Source organism: Bubalus kerabau, chromosome 18, assembly GCF_029407905.1.
Source record: "Bubalus kerabau isolate K-KA32 ecotype Philippines breed swamp buffalo chromosome 18, PCC_UOA_SB_1v2, whole genome shotgun sequence".
In the NCBI taxonomy this organism is placed as follows: domain Eukaryota; kingdom Metazoa; phylum Chordata; class Mammalia; order Artiodactyla; family Bovidae; genus Bubalus; species Bubalus kerabau.
Window position 1 is genome coordinate 34,872,050 of NC_073641.1, and position 21,884 is coordinate 34,893,933.

The following is a 21,884-nucleotide window of genomic DNA, read 5'->3' on the forward strand; positions in this document are numbered from 1 at the left end:
AATCATATCACATCATGTGTTTTTAAATGATGTCTTGGCTAGCAGAGTCATTAGAGCTACTGGTATGGATCACACGAAAGAGGCCATTGTTGAACTCTTTCCAAACTAGCTCTTATCAGCCCATTATCACTTTTGGCCCCATTATTCTCATTCTTCATCTCACTCAAGAGAAGCAAGGTGTTTAAGAAGATAGAAACTGTGGATAAACTCTGCTGGTGTCTAAGACCTTTCAGTTAAGTAAAAGAATATGGTAGGTGAATTTATGACTCACATCACTGAGAAAAGTAATGAAAACAACATATGTTCTAATACAAAAAGAACATCTTCCTACCAAAATGATAAATTAGTATGGCACAGATAAAAATACACCCTAATTTCTTCTCACTTGCTATTTCATCGATGGTACATTTTTTAAAATTATCACAGTTTTATAAAAATGAAACTACAGTAAAAATTTTATGGTACCTATGGTTCTTCTTCCCATGTTGCTAGATTCAATTATGAAATTTGTAAGTATTTTTAGTTGTGCTATTTCTGTCCAGTGATCAAATTTCTTATATATTTGAAAATACTTTTCTATGAAATCTTTAAAAACAATTTTGTGATCCTTAAAACATATACATAGTATTTTAAGATCAAATTCTTATTAAAGTTTTCATTCAATGTGGGGATTACAACACTTTAGAAGATTAGAAAAAGTGAGCATGAAAGAGAGCAGTATTTGTTTAAGTGTTGGCTAATGAGATTGAAGAAAGATGAAAGAAATAAGTTCCTTTTTGTGTCTATAGAAGGATGAGGGGAGAAAAGGAAGGAAAATCTTAATTGGTTAGTTTTTTTTTTTTTAATTCAAGGTCTTGATTTTGTGGGATAGGAAAATTTGGGGCTTAAAAACTCTTAGCCAATTTCATAGCAGAGATATATTTTCAAATTGAATTGAGGAGAAAGGTCTTTTGAGGTTAGTAAGAAGCATCCATAAGTGAGCTGAGACAGCAGCTTTTACCCCAGGCTATTTCAAAAATCAAGAGCAGAGCTAAGAATAGAGGTTCGTAATGGCCAGTCCAGTTTTCCGACCACAGGCACATGCCCTTTGGTCCCCAAGTCTGCTTAGAGCATCATTTTAGAATATGCAGTGGTTGAATATCTCTAAAGAGACTATGAGTCATTTCCATACTCAACCACAATTTTTTTTTTAATTCCCCTGGTTGATTATTAGATTGAAAGCAAAGCTGAGGCAAAGACCAAGGACAAGGTTTCTGATTCAAGAAGGTGAATAGAGAATTGAGTACATGTCAAATCCTCTCCCATCTGGTCCAAACTCATTAAAAAATACTGGATAAATACTCATAAAAATTTGGAAAACACATAAATATTTCAAACTCTGGGAAAGGGAAATCTCCAGAGACCACAGGTAGAAATGTTGTTTTAAAAAGAGAGCTATCTATGGGAATAAGTAGGAACTGAACTTTAGAAACATTAAATAGCCTGTTTCCCTAACAGAGCCTGAATACTGGGTGCCACACCACTGATGCTGGGGCCTCCAGGAAACTACTTCGGATTTACACAGATGATGATCTCTTGGGTTCCTGAGAAGACTTAGGAATCTACACTTCCCAACACAGGAATCATTGACCAATCTGAAAAAAATTAAAGCAAATACTTTTAATATCTTTTAAAAGATAAAGAATTGAATGGGAACACCAGAAAAGTACAGGGGATAATAAAACAAGAAATAGTGAAACAAAAAGCAGGTGTATTGAAAATTGCCATTAAAGTTCTTAGAGCTTAGTAAAACAGTTATTGAAATAAAAAGGAATGCAGTTATATGCATTGAATAGTAGACTGGAAACAGTTGTGAGAAGAGGCTAATGAACTAGAAGAACATAGCCCAAAGATATAGAAAAGAAAATGTGAAAGGAGACTTAGGAGACACAGATTTAGAAAGTCCACCATACATGTGCTGCAAATTCAGAAAGGAGGAAATATAGAGAATGAAAGAGAAATAGTGCTTTCAAAGATTATGGTTGAAAATTCCCCAAAATATAAGACATAAATCTAGAACTGGAAGCAACTTCTGGGTACTGAGCTAGAAAAATGGCCAGCAAGGCTAAAGGAAAAATTTTTGAAAGTAGAGACTGGAAATAAATATGATTTTACCCATGCTTTATAAAAAATTTCATGGTTTTACCTCTATTTTTAGCATGTTGTTTAGAGCAAAGCCTATAGCATAATTGCTAATAAAACATTTATATTAAAGTGTTGTCACTGATTTTGTTGAGTTCCCAAGGATTTAGGAAGTCTAATTCTCTTTGACAGGACAAGTATCCAAAGAGGAAGGTTACTCTGAAAGTGAATGCTATGATGGGTGGGAAAGAAGGAAGCCCAGGGAAAATCAGAGCTGAGAGTGGTTAATGCCAATGCACAATTCAGAGAAGCTTGGCACCAAGAGTGCACCAGCAGTAGAGACACCTGTCATGGTCAGGAATATAAACCTTGAGTTATGGTACTTTAATTCTGGGGAAAATACGTAGTCTGCATCCAGATAGCAAGCTCTGGAAAGAAGCATAAAATGCTGCAAATATATATTTGAGATAGAAAGCTAGCTAGAACAAAGACCAGAAATGTGAATCTCCTAGTAGCAGCAGAATCAAGTACAATATGACAAATTTTTTTTTGAGGTGGGATTGGTGTTTAAGTGAAACCACAGTTGTTTTGAACAATTGGTTTTAAGACGCACAATATATAAACTTTCCTCAAAGACAGCTTAGCTCAGAGTTCTACGCACATGCTGTTTCCTGACTTTGACTCTCTGTTTTTTTCCCCTCAAATCAGTCTGGCTGATGTCCTCACCATTCTATTAAAAATGTCCATTCTAATTCACCAATAACTTTTAAAATCAGCATCTCAACATCACTTCACAAAGTTGAGCACATCGTGTTTATTTAAGAGGACCCTTTATTCTATAGGCTTCTGCTACATGGAACTTTCATCGATTTTCCTCCTACTTATTGAGCCATTATTCCTCAGCCCTCCTCTGCCACCTGATTTTATTTGGCAAGTATATGTATATATTACCAAACTATAGATAGATATATAATTATGTATATAAAACTCTTATAGATATGACACATAAATGCAATGTCAAATTCAGGAAATGTATACTGCCTAAAGAATGTGCTTGGGATATAAGTTCTTTCTTGAGATGTTAGGATAGCAGCTGAAAACTCTACAAAAGGAAAAATGATAGGGATATACAGTCTATGAATTTTAGAAAATATGGGGAAAAACCCTTAACATTTTATTCAGGAAATGTTACTTTTAAATATTCTTACTTTAATCAAGAAATATTAAATCCAAGCTGAAAACTCATGTCATATAAGGTTTTGCTAACATATTCAAAGGGCTTCCCTGGTGGCTTAGTGGTAAAGGATCCGCTTGTCAATGCAGGAGACACAGGTTCAATCCCTGGGTTGGAAAGATTCCCTTGAGGAGGAGATGGCTACCCACTCCAGTATTCTTGCTGAGAAATCCCAAGGACAGAGAAGCCTGACGGGCTGCAGTCCATGGGGTTGCAAAGAGTTGGACACAACTTAGTAACTAAACAAATAGCATATTCAATGTCACAACCTTTCCTAAGTGTTAGATTTAGGCTTTGTCCTGGATCCCTCTTCGCTCCTCACTCTGTATTCTCACTCTAGATGAGACTGTTGAACATTACCTATATACAAGTAGGTCCCCAATTTATATTTCCAGTCAAGAGCTTTCATCTGAGTTCCAGGACTGGCCAGCTACCAACATGCCATCACCACTGAATTGTCTCACAGGTGTTGCAAATATGTTCAAAACTGCATTACTGCAGTTAACTCACTTCCCTTGCTGTGTCAGGATCTGACCTGTGGTTAACTTGCTAGCTTTGTTCCACTGGTAACCTGATCAGGGTAAAATGTCAACCAGATTTTTAGGCAGAATTGCTTATGATAAAATGACCCTGGCCTCATGAACTGGCTCTTGCTAGGGGCAACTCTACATACATACCTAATGTGGACATCAAAGCTTTGGGCATTCCTAATATGATGATTCCTGTAACTGGACATGTCCCCTGCAGGACTGTGGCATCTACTGCCTAGAGTTACCACATGTGACCCTGAAGATCTCAGGCTCCTGGGAGTTTCTAAGGACTGCAAATGCAACAAACGTCTTCAAGTGGAGCACCTACGTCTTCAGTGGATTTAATACATAACTTAAAATTGATTCTGTTAACAGAAAACAGAAATATGGGAGATTAAATTATCACAATTCATTTTCTCAAGAGTTGTCCCTGTGATGGGAATAGGATGCAGACATGTTGGTGTCAGCCTAACTGGGTATTGATGTGAACCCTACTGGGTTCTAACCACAACCCTGAGTTGGTCAGCTGCCATCATTTGGGTACAGAAGACACTGCTTCATTCTCTCACATGTAAGCAACTGCTGTGACTGGTGTCACCATCCCTTTTTCTCTCTCGATTGTCTTTATATATATATATATATTTTTTTTTTTAGATTTTATTTTATTTTTAAACTTTACAAAATTGTATTAGTTTTGTCTTATCACTTAATCATTTAAAAGATGATCAGATACCTCTGAAATACTGTAAAAAAAAACAGGATAAAAATATAAATATCTGTGTAGGTTAGCAAGTGAGGCAGTCATGAAAAATGCTTCTGTAGTCTAGTGCCTTTTTTGTTGTTTAGTCACTAAGTCATATTCCACTCTTTTGTGACCCCATGGACTGTGGCCCACTAGGCTTCTCTGTCCATGGGATTTCCCAAGCAAGAATACTGGAGTGGGTTGCCATTTTCTTCTCCAGGGAATCTTCCTGACCCAAGGATCAAACCTGCAGGCAGATTCTTTATTGCTGAGTCACCTGGGAAGCCCCAATGTAGTGTCTTAGAAAGAAAGAAACCACCATGGTTTTTTTGTTGCACATTTTATGGAGGAGAAAAAACTAAAATCCTCAAATATATGTGAAACAGATTTCAGTGATTTAGTGGAGAGTTATTACTTTTAAAAAAATCACATTATTCCTCCTTCTCTTTTACAGATTTTTGAGGCAGGAGTGATAACTTCCTGATCTTTTGTAGGATATAGAAAAAAAAAGGAAATTATTTCAGTCATGTGTTACACTGTTCCTCCAGGCTTCTCTAACAGAATCCTAATCTCTTCATTCTCAATGCATAACACACTTATATATTCCTTCTGGTTTTGTCTGTTGAGTCAATTTATGGCAAAGTCTGTTTCAATATCTGGAAGAAATATTTTTCTTTAGTTTATTTACTAATAAACGAATATAGTATACATCAAACTTAATTAGATTATCCATTTCAATCTCAGATGTAGTCCAGATAACTTTTGGTCCTTTCAGAAAATAACAAGTCAGTTGTTAGAAGACAAAGATTTTATACTACTGAGAATATTTTGAATGTATTTGCTGATTAAAATATTTAAAAAATCAATCATATACCAAAAGTGAAACCCAGAACTTATTATAATTATTTTGATCAAAGACAAAATATTTTGGCAATGACAACAGCAACAAGGGAAAAACTTGACAATACCTAAACAATCAAAGGACACACTCATAAATGAGTTGCAAATTACTTCCAGATACAGACTGTAAGCCATGTGCTAATAATACATAAAATCTAATTATCAGAGATTTTAAATGAAATATTACAAGTACATAAAATATATACTTTATAAATACATACGCATGTACAATTTTATAAATACATTATAAATATTTTATTTTATAAATTTTTCATAAATATAGCAATGAATCTTTCAATTCTTGCAGAGTCATGAGAACTCACTAGGTGGAATTATTTGTGTGGAAACACGTTTATTTTCTTGGTTACCCAGAGTACAATGGCACTAAGGTAGAAGCATGCATCAATTGCTTGTTTTTTTCCATGGGCCAGAAGGTACTTTGGTCCAGGTGTTGATGAGTTGAAATAAAGCCTGGAATTTCCATAATGGGATTTCATAGCCCTCACTCCAAAGTTTCTTCAAGTTAAAAAAAAAAATAATGATGAATCTGTCTTAGTCCATTAGGGATGCTATCATAAAATATTGTAGACTGGGTGACTCAGAGCAACATAGTTCTGGAGGCTGAGAAGTCCATGATCAAGGTGTTGATTTGACAGACCTTTGTCAGCCAAGTGATGTGTCTGTGTTTTAATATACTGTCTAGGTTTGTCAGAGCTTTTCTTCCAAGGAGCAAGCATCTTTTAATTTCATGGCTGTAGTCACAGTCTGCAGTGATTTTGGAGTCCAAGAAAATAAAATCTACCACTGTTTCCACTTTTTCCGCTTCTGTTTGCCGTGAAGTGATAGGACCAGATGCTATGATCTTAGTTTTCTGAATGTTGAGTTTTAAGCCAGCTTTTTCACTCTCCTCTTTCAACTTCACCAAGAGACACTTTAGTTCCTCTTCATTTTCTGCCATTAGAGTGGTATCATCTACGTATCTAGGAGAAGGCAATGGCACTCCACTCCAGTACTCTTGCCTGGAAAATCCCATAGACGGAGGAGCCTGGTGGGCTACAGTCCATGGGGTCGCTAAGAGTCGGACACGACTGAGCGACTTCACTTTCACTTTTCACTTTCATGCATAGGAGAAGGAAATGGCAACCCACTCCAGTGTTCTTGCCTGGAGAATCCCAGGGATGGGGGAGCCCGGTGGGCTGCCATCTATGGGGTTGCACAGAGTCAGACATGACTGAAGTGACTTAGCAGCATCTACATATCTGAGGTTTTTGATATTTCTCCCAGCAATCTTGATTCCAGCTTGTGATTCATCCAGCCCAGCATTTCACATGATGTTCAGTTCAGTTCAGTCGCTCAATCGTGCCTGACTCTGTGACTCCATGGACTGCAGCACGCCAGGCTTTCCTGTCCATCACCAACTCCTGGAGCTTGCTCAAACTCATTTCCATGAAGTTGGTGACTCGTCATATAAATTAAATAAGCACAGTGACAATAGAAAGCCTCATCATACTCCTTTTCCAATTTGGAGCCAATCTGTTGTTCCATGTCTGGTTCTAACTGTTTCTTCTTGACCTGCATACAAGTTTCTCAGGAAACAGGTAAGGTGGTCTAGTATTCCCATCTCTTTAAGAATTTCCCACGGTTTAGTGTGATCTACACAATCAAAGGCTTTAGCATAGTCAGTGAGGCAGAAATAGATGTTTTTCTGGAACTCCTTTGCTTTTTCCATGATCCATCCATCTTGGGTGTCCCTGCAAGCCCCTTCACCATTACAAGGCTGTGATCCATGAAGAGGTTATCTATACATATCTTTGTTGGGAAATAGAGGCTAATTAAGTCTTCTAAACTGTAGTTGCTTTTCTCTCTGCACTGCATAGTTAAGCTCTTTGTTATATGAGCTTGAACTGGGATTGTTTCTTAAAGCTACATCTTGACCTTTAACATTAGCACTTTGCAAAGATTTGTGTTGTTGTATCTAATCATTCTTCCTTCCTTTCTCTTCCATGACACTGTAGCCTGATGATAGGCACAGAATAGATGCTCAGTCAATACTTGTCACTTACTTGATTGTATACTTGGAGGTAAGCCTTACATTGGGCACAAAAGAAGTTGCTTGGTTATCTATTTTATACATAATACCAGTAGTTTATCTTTTCACATGTTTATTGGCCATCTTCATGTCTTCTTTGAAGAAATGTATTTTTAGGTCTTCTGCCCATTTTTTGATTAGTCTGTTTGTTTTCCTAATATTGAGCTGAATGAGCTGCTTATATATTCTGAAGATTAATCCTTTGTCAATTGTTTCACTTGCAATTATTTTCTCCCATTCTGAGGGTTGTCTTTTAATCTTGTTTATTGTTTCTTTTGCTGTGCAAAAGCTTTTAAGCTTAATCAGGTCACATTTGTTTATATTTATTTTTATTTCCAGTACTCCAGAAGGTAGATCAAAGAAGATCTTATTGTGATGTATGTCAAAGTGTATACTGCCTATGTTTTCCTCTAAGAGCTTTATAGTTTTCTGGCTGTAAATTTAAGTCTTTAATCCATTTTGAGTGGTTTTGTGTGCGTGTGTGTGTGTGTGTGTATGGTGTTAGGAAGTGTCTTAGTTTTATTCTTTTGCATGTAGCTGTCCAGTTTTCCCAGCACCACTTATTGAACAGGCTGTCATTTCTCCATGGTATAAGGTGCCCACAGGTGCATGGGCATTATCTCTGGGCATTCCATCTTGTTCATTGGTTCATATTTCTGTTTTTGTGCCAGTTCCATACTGTATTGATGACTGTAGCTTTGTAGTATAGTCTGAAGTCAGGAAGGTTGATTCCTCCAGCTCTGTTTTTCTTTCTCAAGATTGCTTTGGCTTTTTACGGTCTTTTGTGTTTCCATACATACTGAAATTTTTTGTTCTAGAGGGAAAAAAATGGGATGAATGGAGAAAGTAGCATCAATATATATATACACAATCAGGTGTAAGATGGATAGCTGGTGAAAAGTTGCTGTGTAGCACAGGGAGTCCAGTCTGGAGCTCTGTGATCATCTGGAGGGAAGGGATGAGGGGAGGGGAGGGGAGGGGAGGGAGGGGAGGGAGGGAGGACATGTATGTATGCATGTATAATTGCATAAATGCATGTATAATTGTGGCTGATGTGCATTGCTGTATGGTGAAAACCAACACAACATGGTAGAAATTTGAAAAACAAACAGAAAGAATATATATATAGCTGAGTCACTTTGCTGTACACAAGAGACTTGCATAGCATTATAAATCAACCATACTTCAATAAAATAAAATTTTAAAAATAGTGTATATGAGATAAGTAATGAGAACATAGTATATAGAGAACTCTACTTAATGCACTGTGGTGACCTGAATGGTTAAGGAAATCCAAAAGGGAGAGGATATATGTACATGTTTGGCTGATTCATTTTGCTGTACAGGAGAAACTAACACAACATTGTACAGCAACTATACTCTGCTGCTGCTGCTAAGTCACTTCAGTCGTGTCCAACTCTGTGCATCCCCATAGACGGCAGCCCACCAGGCTCCCCCGTCCCTGGGATTCTCCAGGCAAGAACACTGGAGTGGGTTACCATTTCCTTCTCCAGTACATGAGAGTGAAAAGTGAAAGTGAAGTCGCTCAGTCATGTCCAACCCTCAGCGACCCCATGGACACAGACTTCCAGGCTCCTCTATCCATGGGATTTTCCAGGCAAGAGTACTGGAGTAGGGTGCCATTGCCTTCTCTGAACTATACTCTAATATAAGTTAATTTTAAAAAAGAAATTGCTGGGAAGTGATCAGGATCTGACAGGTAGACTGAGAGTGATGACTGAAGATGCCGGCAGAGAAAGAACTTAATGGTAGACTGAGAACTTGTGTTGGGGAGTCTCTGATGGAATGCAGTGGAATGTGTTAGGAAGCAGTACGAGATAAAGCCACCTAACCAATTGGCAGTCTTGAAGCCAGGGGCTATGAAATTTTGTTATTAACCTTACAGATGTGGTATTTTAGAAATATTAACTTGACATTTGTGTGCTAAAAGGACTTGAGTCGTGTGGTGCTAATTGGACATGCTCCATTCATTCAAGAATTTACCATTCTTTGAAAATTATCATGATCAAGATGAACTTAACAGTATTTATTCATCATGGCATTATTATCTGGTCCCAGGTTGTTTTGATTGATTTCCCCCCTCCATTTATAGCACTGGAATGTACTTGAAGGGCTTTTAAGCAAACTACTCTGCCACATTGATCTGGGTAAATTTTTATAGCATTTCTGAAATCCTGGAGACTATTTTTTCCCTTTTGTCTAGTCTGAATGTCATTTACATTTGGAAGAATCCAGACACAAAATCCTCCTAACCTATTCAAACATGAAAGTGGCTGCAAATGTATTTTTGTCATTTGTCTTCTTAAGGCATATTTTCTCCATAGCTTTGAACCTAAGTGAAGATACTCAGAAAGAGAAGAGAACATTAAATCAATAACTTTACTATTTTTCTATTTAATCATTTGAAAAAGTACTTGGCCTTTAAGGGAAAATTTCTTCTTAAGAAAAATTAGTTAAGAAAGCAAGAAGAAAAATCAACCAATACTCTTTGGAAATGTCTACAAAAAAGATTTTTTTTTAATAAGGAAATAAGTTGTAGGACAGAAACTCTGAGCAAATATAAATATACCTTATGTGAATACTAAAATGTGGTCATACGTTGCATGTGTCTGCATAATACCATTCAATGTTTCCATGTAAATTACCTTACAGGGTCAGATAAGGTACTTTCCCTGTTAAATGTGTGTATAGTTCTTGAAATAAGTGCAATTTATGTAGATGCCTTTGAACATTCTTCCTCAGAACCCTGGGTTTTCACTTTAGCCAATTCTTCCAGCTTTAGCTTTCTCTGGCCTCACAGTGCAGAGAAAAGCATACTGATTTCCAGGGGAGTTCAGTGTTACTCTGAAATGACCCAGCCCTTGGCTCTGGCCATTTGCTTTATTGCTATAGAAGTAGGTAGGTAGGTAGATAGATAGGTAACTAGGGGGTAATTACTTTACAATATTGTGATGGTTTTTGCCACACATCAACATGAATTGGCATTGGGTATACATATGTCCTCTCCCTCTTGAATCCCCCTCTCACCTCCCTCCCCATCCCACCCTTATAGGTTGTCACAGAGCACTGGCTTTGGGTTCCCTGCATCATACATTGGGGGCTTCCCTGATAGCTCAATTGGTAAACAATCTGCCTGCAATGCTGGAGACCTCGGTTCGATTGCTGAGTCAGGAAGATCCATATCAAATATTGAATTTCCACTGTCTATCTATTTTGCATATTGTAATGGTAGCTCAGATGGTAAAGGATCTGCCTGCAATGCAGGAGACTCAGGTTCTAACCCTGGATGGGGAAGATCCCCTGGAGAAGGGAATGTCCATTTGCTTTAAATCCACTGTTTTGACTGCCATTTCAGTTCAGTTGCTCAGTCTTGTCTGACTCTGCGATCCCATGGACTCCAGTGCGCCAGGCTTTCCTGTCCATCACCAACTCCCGGAGCTTGCTCAAACTCATGTCCATCAAGTTGATGATGCCATCCAACCATCTCATCCTCTGTCATCCCTTTCTCCTCCCACATTCAATCTTTCCCAGCATCAGGGTCTTTTCCAATGAGTCCTCTCTTTGCATCAGGTGGCCAAATTATTAGAGTTTCAGCTTCAGCATCAGTCCTTCCAATGAATATTCAGGACTGATTTCCTTTAGGATGGACTGATTAGATCTCCTTGCAGTCCAAGGGACTCTCAAGAGTCTTCTCCAACACCACAGTTCAAAAGCATCAATTCTTTGGCACTCAGCTTTCTTTATAGTCCCACTCTCACATCCATACATGACAGCTAGAAAAACCATAGCCTTGACTAGAGGGACCTTTGTCGGCAAAGTAATGTCTCTGCTTTTTAATATGTTGTCTAGATTGGTCATAGCTTTTCTTCCAGGCAGCAAGCATCTTTTAATTTCATGGCTGCAGTCACCATCTGCAGTGATTTTGGAGCCCTCCAAAACAAAGTCTCTCACTGTTTCCCCATCTATTTGCCATGAAGTGATGGGACCAGATGCCATGATCTTAGTTTTTTGAATGTTGAACTTTAAGCCAGCTTTTTCAGTTTCTTCTTTCACTCTCATCAAGAGGCTTTTTAGTTCCTCTTCACTTTCTGCCATAAGGGTGGTGTCATCTGCATGTCTGAGGTTATTGGTATTTCTTCAGGCAATCTTGATTCCAGCTTGTGCTTCATCTAGCTGGCATTTCACATGATGTACTCTGCATATAAGTCAAATAAGCAGGGTGACAATATACAGCCTTGACGTACTCCTTTCCCAATTTGGAACCAGTGCATTGTTTAATATCCATTTCTAACTGTTGCTTCTTGACCTGCATTTCCAGCAATTAGCTCAGTGCCTGGCACAAGACTGGCATTCAATTAACATTTCCTTCTCCAGGGGATGTTCCTGATCCAGAGATTGAACCCAGGTCTCTTGCATTGCAGGCAGATTCTTTACCATCTTAGCCACCGGGGAAGCCCAGTTAGTTAATATTTACTAAATGAAAATTTTTAGACCTCCTTATATTTGGTCCAACTTTCTTTGTCACTGAAAAATTTTGCTCTTCAAGGTAAAATGACTGTTTAAGTGTATTATTCATCTTGGTCATATTTCTCCTTCTCTCTTACTACCAAAATTATGTTTTTATTACTTTTGGTTTTATTTTCAACTTTATAGTTTCAGTTTCTAACCTATAATTTTCATTTAAGGTTCTTGAGCTGTTCACCAAATCTTTTATCCTTCTATATTCAGTTCTTTAAAGATTAAATCCTTAAAGTTTCATCTACTTGGATCATAACTGAATCTGTTTTTAAAAATATGACACTCACCCCTCTACTCACTCACCTCTGACCAAACTCATATTTACCACCATGAATGTTATGTAGAACAGGGTGAGGGAGGAGAAGCAATTTATGTGATTAAACATCATTCTAGTGACAATTCACATTTGTTCTCTCCCTTTTAAATTGTTGTTGTTTCTCAAACACATTGCATGTGTAATGATGACTGATTTTTTTCCCAAGTTAAATTTGCTGCTTCTGTTGGTTCTTTCCACTCATCTAGCTATATTAGCCTTTCTTTGCATCCATATACAAGGAGCCCTATATTTCTGTGATTTATGAACTACTTTCTTTCTTAGAACTATGGAACATTATGGGCGGGTGGGAGAATGAGCTGAAACACAATGGTCCACAGAGGATGGGGAAGACACAGTCTTCTTGCATCTCCTTTCCTAACTTTGCCATGTCTCAGGGGGTAATCTGTTATATCATGCGTTTTCACGTGCCTCCTAAGAGACCTAGTCCCATGAGAAAGTTCTGAAACAAAGATAAGTAAAAGGAATTTATGTGACTTATTTTTTAAAGGGCACCATTTTGAAAATTTTCATACTTTTCTGGGACCAAAATTAACTTGAATGCAGTCAGCTTGGGTTATCAATGTCCTGCCTATATTATACCCAGGGACAAATACAAATTCCCCAGGAATAAGTTATACCAGAGAAGGCACACTCCTGGGTTCCTGGGTTCCTGTTATCTGAGCGGAGATGGGGCACTCCCTTGACCAAGACTAAGCCCTAGTGTCGGCTTCTCTGAGTGACTTGCCATCTCCCAAGTGCGTGAGCTTCATGTAGATAGCTGATTACATCCACTACTGTCACTTACATGTACAAATATCTCCCTCTATTATTAGTAGGCTATTGTGATGGTTGCATTTAATTTTCCTGTCATTTAAAAAAGCCTAATGTTCTCAGAGTGTCATACCATACAGTTTCTAATGACTGTCTGATGAGTAGACAAGGATAGATACCAGGCTATACTGATGTCAGTAGGCCCTTAAGTTGATTATCCAATGAAATTGAATTATATATTTCAATTATTTATATGGGTTTTACTTACTTTTATGCTTCTGAAATGGCAAAAGCATTCTCCAAATTCATTTTTGCAGAAAGTTTTTGTGTCTTATTGATTTGTGTTGCTGGGTATGCACATTTCATCATTAATGCTAATGTGTTCTCATAGTACACCATCCACTTTTCTCAGACAATAGAAAAGTAATCTTTTTTAATAAAATGTAAGCCACCTGGGCTTCCCAGGTGGTACAGTGGTAAAGAATCTGCCTGCCAATACAGGAGATGCAAGAGACATGGGTCGGATCTCTGGTTTGGGAAGATTTCCTGGAGGAGGAAATGGCAACCCACTCCAGTATTCTTGCCCAGGAAATCCCATGGACAGAGGAACCTTACGGGGTACAGTTCATGAGGTCACAAAGATTCAGACCGACTGAGTAACTGAGCATACAATATACCATCCACTTTTCCAAAACAATAAAAAAATGATCTTACTTAATAAGATGGATAACTGCCATTTTTGAGAACTCTTTATTTTAACATGAATGGCCATTTTATGTTTCATTTATCCTTAGAAGAATTTTTTCATCCTGAATTTCTCTCCTTTAGAAAAAAATAATTTATTGCATGAAAGTGAAAGTTGCTCGGTTGTGTCTGACTCTTTGAGACTCCATGGACTATACAGTCCATGGAATTCTCCAGGCCAGAATGCTGAAGTAGGCTTTCCCTTCTCCAGGGGATCTTCCCAACCAAGGATAGAACCCAGGTCTCCCACATTTCAGACAGGTTTTTTACCAGCTGAGCCACAGGGGAAGCCCAAGAATACTGGAGTGGGTAGCCTATCCCTTCTCCAGTGGATCTTCCCAACCCAGGAATTGAACCGGGGTCTCCTCCTTTGCAGGCACATTCTTCACCAACTGAGCTATCAGGGAAGCCCACTATTGCATATCACTGTATTTAATACTGAGAAACACATAGATTCTTTTGAAACAATAGGTTTTAATGGCTATCTAAATTTTTGTTTGCTAGGTAATTATGTACAGAGATCATAAAAAGAATCAGACAGCTTCCACAAAACTAAACAGAACCTGGGATGCCAGGAGAATTCTAGGGTTATTGAGGACAATAAACAACTGTTTATTGTCCAACTACAGGGATAAATCCAGTACTTCTTTCAGATCTCTGCTCAAATATCACTTTCATTATGAAGCCTACCCTACCATCCCATAGAAAATTGAGTCACTCTCCCTCAGCACTTATCAATTCTATTTATGTCACACTACATAGCTTAATAAGTGAACAGTAGGAGTTGAGTCTCTATTTCCCTGACTCTAGACCCCATGTACCTAGCTGCCTAGTTACCTAGGAGTAAAAGACTGGGCAGTAGCAGTAGTAATATCTCATATTTTAAATCTTTTTACAGTTTGTGACACATTTTCACATGTATTATTTTAAAATGATGATACAGAACAGTAACTTTATATGTTTCTCTTTCTCTCAGGACCTGCACTGTTATATTTGAAACTGTAGTAGAGGCAATATAGTTCCTGAGATTCCCCTTGTGAGCTTATTATAAGATTGATAATGATTCAAAATGGTTTTTGAGAATCTGCTAGAAACAAATACTCTCAAAATATGAACAGATATTTTAAGACAGGCATTGTTTCTTTTCAGAATGCATGAACTCTCGTAAGGCAGGATTGCGCCCTTTTGTACTTAGATTTATTTTCTGGAGTCTGTATTCCTGCACTTTAATCCATGCAGGTCTCCACCTAACTTTTCTCCTTCCGTTTCCTCTTTCCATCAGAGTTGTTTCTTTTCTGTTCTGATTTTGGACTCTCCAGTGCTGTTCAGCCATTGCCTTTATGGTTAAGGCGTGCCCCTTAACTTCTGCCTGACATTTGATTTCATTGTCCTTCTGGGAGAGCTGGACTAGGCTTCCTTATTTCATGTCACTTGTAGTTTTCAGTCATGTTCAAACTGAGAAAATGGTGGTTTAGGCTGTTGATATTGGGAAAAGAGAGTCAAGTCATAGAATAATAAGGAAAAAAGAAAGACTTCATGGATTAGACTCCTAGGGTTGCTGTAACAAATTACCACAAACTGGATGGCTTAAAGGGGGCTTCCCCCAGTGACTCAGAGGTGAAGAATCCACCTGAAATGCAGGAGATGCAGGTTCAATCCCTGGGTTGGGAACATTCCCTGGAGGAGGGCATGGCAACCCACTCTAGTATTATTGCCTGGAGAATCCCATGGACAGAGGAGTCTGGTGGTTTACAGTCCATGGGGTGGCAAGGAGTTGGACACAACTGAAATGACTGAGCATGCACACATGGGTGGCTTAAAACAATAGAAATTTATTCTTTTCTGTCCTGGAAGCTAGAAATCTGAAGTCAAGTTGTGTGCAGGATTGGTTCCTTCTGAAGGTTCTGAGGGAGAATCTGTTCCATATCCTTCTCCTATATTCTGATATTCCTTGGCTTGTAGATATATCACTCTAATCTCTGAGTCCATCATCTCATAAATGTCTTCCTTTTGTGTGTATCTCTATGTCTTTACATGTGCTGTGCTTAGTTGCTCAGTTGTGTCCGACTCTGCGACCCCATGGACTGTAGCCTGCCAGGCTCCTCTGTCCATGGGGATTCTCCAGGCAAGAATACTGGAGTGAGTTGCCATGCCCTCCTGCAGGGCATTTTCCCAACCCAGGGATCGAAACCAGGTCTCTGCATTGCAGGCAGATTCTTTACCCTCTGAGCCACCAGGGATGTCTTCCCATGGTCTTCTTATAAGGACACCAGTCATGGTTTTAGGCTCACCCTAATCCAGCATTTCCCCTGATTCTGGGAAAGATCAAGGGCAGAAGGAGAAGTAGATGTCAGAGGATGAGATGGCTGGACGGCATCACCAATGCAATGGACATGAACTTGGGCAAACTCTGGGAGATGGTGAGGGACAGGGAGGCCTGGCATGCTGCAGTCCATGGGGTTGCAAAGAGTTGGACGCGACTGGGCAACTGAACAACAATCCAATGTGATGTCATCTTTATTTAATGATTTACACCTGCAAACACCCTATTTTTGAACCACTCAGAACCACATTCTGAGGTTCGGAGTAGACATGAATCTGGGAGAGTAATTATCTAACCCAGTATGCATGGTGATCTGTTTCTAGCTTTCAAAAGAGTGCTGGTATTATGAGGTGTTCTTATCTGTGATTGAGCAGATGCCTTGGAAGTCTATACCCATGCCAATAAAGATATTTTTCTCTTGTCAAATCGAAATAACATGTGCAGATTTAGGTATTTGGAATATGGAAACATAGAAGCCTAAAAGTCATGATCATTGTTTGGATAAAGCCTATGAAGGACGCATAATCAAACCAAGCCTTGTGTATTAGAACTGAATTTTCTCATTGTCAACATCAGCACATAGAGTGAATCAGGAAACATGATGAATCCGGAATCTAGAAACTAGAGACCAGCTGAATGACTCTGGGCAATTCAATGGATGTGCCTCTCTGAGTGACTGAGATAAACATTTCCTACATATGAACTTATTCTCCTGTCCTTAGAGTCTGAGATTATACAACTCTGTGCAGAAACAGCATTTGTGTTTCATTGAAGAAATATATCTAGCACCTGCTACATGCTGGGTGATATGATGGATTCTCTATTAAATGTAAGTAACTCATTTATTTCTCAAAACAGAGGTATATGATACTTATTACCCCCATTTTACAGATGAGGCAAAGATACTGAGAAAGTTTAAAAATCTACCCAAAATCGTCCTAATGAGCCACTGAGCCAGAATTTGAGCCCACATCTGTCTATGCTTATGTCATACAACAGAAGCAAAACCAAATGGATAAACTTTGGGTGAGTGGCTGGTTGAGGGGACATGCTTATGAAAGAATAAAATTATCTAGGAGAATAGTTCCCACATGGTACAGAAAAGAAAATAGGAAATAGTCAACAGAGTTGCGAAACATCCAGTCACGAGATGGCGACACTTGCATCAGTTCTTTGGCATAAGAATATTGATTGTCTTTGTTGTTTAGTTGCTAAGTCATGTCAAACTCTTTGTGACCCAATGAACTGTAGCCCATCAAGCTCCTTCTGTCCATGGGATTTCCCAGGCAACAATAATGGAATGGGTTGCCATTTCCTTCTCCAGGGGAACTTCCTTCCCCCCGGGACTGAACTTGTGTCTCCTGCATTGGCCAGCAGATACTTTACCACTGAGCCACCAGGGAAGCCTAAGAATATTGATCAGATCAGATCAGATCAGATCAGTTGTTCAGTCGTGTCCGACTCTTTGTGACCCCATGAATCGCAGCACGCCAGGCCTCCTTGTCCATCACCAACTCCCAGAGTTCACTGAGACTCACGTCCATCAAGTCAGTGATGCCATCCAGCCATCTCATCCTCTGTCGTCCCCTTCTCCTCCTGCCCCCAATCCCTCCCAGCAACAGAGTCTTTTCCAATGAGTCAAGTCTTCTCATGAGGTGGCCAAAGTACTGGAGTTCCAGCTTTAGCATCATTCCTTCCAAAGAAATCCCAGGGCTGATCTCCTTCAGAATGGACTGGTTGGATCTCCTTGCAGTCCAAGGGACTCTCAAGAGTCTTCTCCAACACCACACTTCAAAAGCATCAATTCTTCGGCACTCAGCCTTCTTCACAGTCCAATTCTCACATCCATACATGACCACTGGAAAAACCATAGCCTTGACTAGATGAACCTTTGTTGGCAAAGTAATGTCTCTGCTTTTGAATATGCTATCTAGGTTGGTCATAACTTTCCTTCCAAGGAGTAAGCGTCTTTTAATTTCATGGCTGCAGTCACCATCTGTAGTGATTTTGGAGCCCAGAAAAATAAAGTCTGACACTGTTTCCACTGTTTCCCCATCTATTTCCCATGAAGTGGTGGGACCCAATGCCATGATCTTCATTTTCTGAATGTTGAGCTTTAAGCCAAGTTTTTCACTCTCCTCTTTCACTTTCATCAAGAGGCTTTTGAGTTCCTCTTTACTTTCTGCCATAAGGATGGTGTCATCTGCATATCTGAGGTTATTGATATTTCTCCCAGCAATCTTGATTCCAGCTTGTGTTTCTTCCAGTCCAGCGTTTCTCATGATGTACTCTGCATATAAGTTAAATAAACAGGGTGACAATATAGGCTGTTTCAAAAAATGAAATAGCACATGGTTTTTGAGATCGGAGTTAGCTATGGGAGCATGAAAAGTGTGTGTGTTCCTTTACATGCAAATACTTTTACATTTCTGGTACTGGCTGGGCTGGCCAGCATTGTTCAAGAAAATCACTAATCGTTGTTTAAATAAATGTTTGTGCCCACAATGACCTTGAAGTAGACTATACATGGATGCTCTGTGCGGGCAGCAATTTGAATGTATATCACTGCTTGTGTACATGTATGTCTGCTAGCTTTTGAGAATTTTCATTTGGACGTCATATTTGACACTATCTTTTGTTTGTTTGTTTGCTCTGCAGTCTGTGGCATGTCTCCTTATCGGCAGTTACCCAGGGCTCTTGGACTTGGTTTCACCTGCTCTGGGAGATCACTGCCTACTTATTTTAGGTGCTGTCTTGGATGACAGCCTTAGAGCCTCTATTTATAAAGTTTAGAGCCTTTCAAGCATGTCGTCTAAATTTGGCAAAAATCTAACCAGCTTCATTTTATGTGTGCAGATTATTTTTCTTAGATCATTTCTCCTTTGCTCTTCCTTAATACTTATGAAAATTCTGCACTTTGAAATCCTGATGGTACAGTGCTAAATAAAACCAAAGGAAGGTCATCTTGTCCAAACTTGGACAAACGATTTAATAGGAGCCAACATCCACAAAATTAGAAAGAAGAGAACACCAAGGGAAGGACAAATTTGGGAGACAAAACCAGGGCGGCTCAGTTTGATTTTCCCATCAGATTCCTCCTTCAGGAATGGATCCCTAAGATATTGGTTGTATTTCAATAAGGAGCATAATCCCCATGAGAAGAAAGGAAGATGTGGCTGACAATGGGACAATCAGGATATCACCTTTGTCCAGCACAGCCACAAAAGTGTCTTCATCAGAAAGTTGGGTAGATATTCTACTCCAAGTGTTCAGAGTCAGGCAGGCATTGGGAAGCCTCCATAGCAACAAGAAGATGATATTTTATCTTACTGTTCAGTGAATCAGTTGATTACATTGTTTAAAGAAAATTGCCATCTGAAGGCTCTCGAATAAAGTGACAAATGTAAAAAAAGGAAGACCTCCCATGCAGAGTCAGCTTCTAGGGCACAGACTCCCTCCAATGTCTTTTATTAGGTGAGTTCATCTGGTCCTTTGCTGATAACAAGGATTTGGAGTTGATGCCCGGGGAAAAATAAGCAGAACCCAGGTCTATCTGACAAATAATCACTTTTCCTATTCTGAGGTGTTTCTCTCAAATGTCTTTGGCCAAGCAGTACTTTATTCCCCCCTGTATAAGCATTTGGAGCATGTCATCTCTGTTATCTCAGTGGTCTGTACTCACTTTTTCTGCCCAACTCTGTCCTTCATGGCATCAGTAATGATTTTGTGCTCACTTTTGCAAAAATAGGCACATGGATGTCTGTCAAATTGAGTTGTAAATACAATCCCACCATGTCCCCCCTCAAGCAGAGATCTTTATAACATTCCCTAAAGACCATCAGATGGCAAATATTCTGTGCATATGTTTTTTCTATCTAGAAATTTCACTAACTTTCAAAATATTCTATGTGTATAGCTCAGGAGACAAAAAATAAAAAAAAATAAAAAACAAATTTAGATTTACATTTCTGCCTTTAATTGAGATGTCTCAGGACACCTGAAGGTGTTTGGAACCCTTGAGCCTTCTGTATCTCCTATTTATTTGTTTAGCTGTGCTGGGTCTTGGTTGTGGCATGTGTAATCTTTAGTTGAGTCATTTGAACTCTGAGTTGCAGCAGGTGTGATCTAGTTACCCGATCAGGGATGAAACCCCTGCCCCCTGCACCGGGATCACAGAGTTTAAGCCACTGGACCACCAGAGAAGTCCCCTTTCCTCAGTATCTTCTGAAGTCTCCCTTAGAGTAAAATTCTGTTCAATATGTACTGAAAGAATGTTGCTTTTCCAGATTCCATTAATTTCATCTGAAATATATGCAAGGATAACTGCTCCTAATATGGAGATCTCCTCTAGACCAGAGATGAGGACACAGGGCTGATTCCAGGGTCCCAATAATTTGGCATAGAGGCAGCAGGAGACTCCAGCTCCAGCTTTCCTAATTGACCTCCTATTCCTCTTCATATATATATATATATATATATATATATTTTTTTTTTTTGTCTCTGTCCTCCCCACTGTTTGCTGCAGCTCATCTGTTTAACCCTCTTCTTACTGCCCCCATTCTCTCTGTTCATCTCCATCTGGGGGATCCCTTGAACAACAAAGAGAGATTCAGTTGCTGTCAGACCCTCTACATTACTCATGGAGCGGGATCTGTGTGTTGGTATCAGAGGTAGCCTGCATTTAGAAAATGTGTCACTGATAAGGAAATTCTGTAGAAAGTCTTAACAAGTAAAGCATTCTTAGGAAGACAAGGGTTAAATGGGAAAACAGTAAATTAGCCTCTCTCTCTGTGCTGCTGGAGAGACCTGAAGTTAGGTATGTCTTTTGCAGAAACTTGCATCCTGCTTCAATCAGTGCTGTCAGTCTCGTGAGCTATGTGTAAACTACCAGTCCCTCTCTTGACAGCCACCTTTCCTAAGCACCACCCAGGGGGAGCTTCATCTTTAAACTATTGATGAATAGAAGGTTAAATTTTAATTCTCTGTCATTTGCAACTTGCTAATTAAAATTCCATGTTCTTTTATCTCAGAGACCTTTGAAAAATGGAGTATAGAAGCTTGTCTAGAGATAACATAACTACCACCTGGCTTGAAGCTTTTGTGCCTAAGATGCTATAAATGTTAATTTCCTATCAATTGAAACTTGCAAAGAAAATCAGCAGGTTTTCTGCTCTCCTGGCATCAATTATTTTTTATACAGCATCTTTCCAGGGCGTCCTTTGTCCCTGCTTCCATCAGCCTCCTCAACATTTTGATCCTGGGGAAATCAAGCTAAGACCAAAGGCAGATTTGAATTTGGAAGAAAGAATGAGGTGCCACAGGACAGAATCACTTTCTTTTCTTTCAGCTTGTTTTCAGGGTACCATTTCTATAAGTAGACATACTTACTATATTGTTGCTGTCTTGCATACTTCTCCAAAGAATGCCATTGACATATCCTTTAGGATTAAAATATAAAAGTATTTGGTGTCAACAGCATTTCTCTGGTGAGGCTTGTAATTATGCTTTAAGATATACAGTAGAACAGGCACTGTTGGTGTCCTTGGCACTCCCCATTCCCGTGCCTGCCAATGGC

At 39.1% G+C, this 21,884-nt stretch overlaps 1 protein-coding gene and 1 long non-coding RNA gene across 5 annotated transcripts in view; both read left to right on the top strand.

The window, feature by feature from the left end:
* PLCXD3 (phosphatidylinositol specific phospholipase C X domain containing 3) overlaps positions 1–21,884 on the top strand; it is a 206,804-nt gene that overhangs the window by 34,631 nt on the left and 150,289 nt on the right. The window lies entirely within an intron of this gene.
* The window catches only part of LOC129632921 (uncharacterized), a 74,193-nt gene that overhangs the window by 33,467 nt on the left and 18,842 nt on the right, over positions 1–21,884 (top strand). Inside the window, exon 4 of one of the 4 annotated variants that reach the window (XR_008704754.1) lies at positions 4,103–4,181. The exons of the other annotated variants lie outside the window; for them this stretch is intronic. This is a non-coding gene — a long non-coding RNA (uncharacterized LOC129632921). Of the gene's footprint in view, positions 1–4,102; positions 4,182–21,884 lie in introns of those variants that run through there. 4 annotated transcript variants of the gene reach the window in all.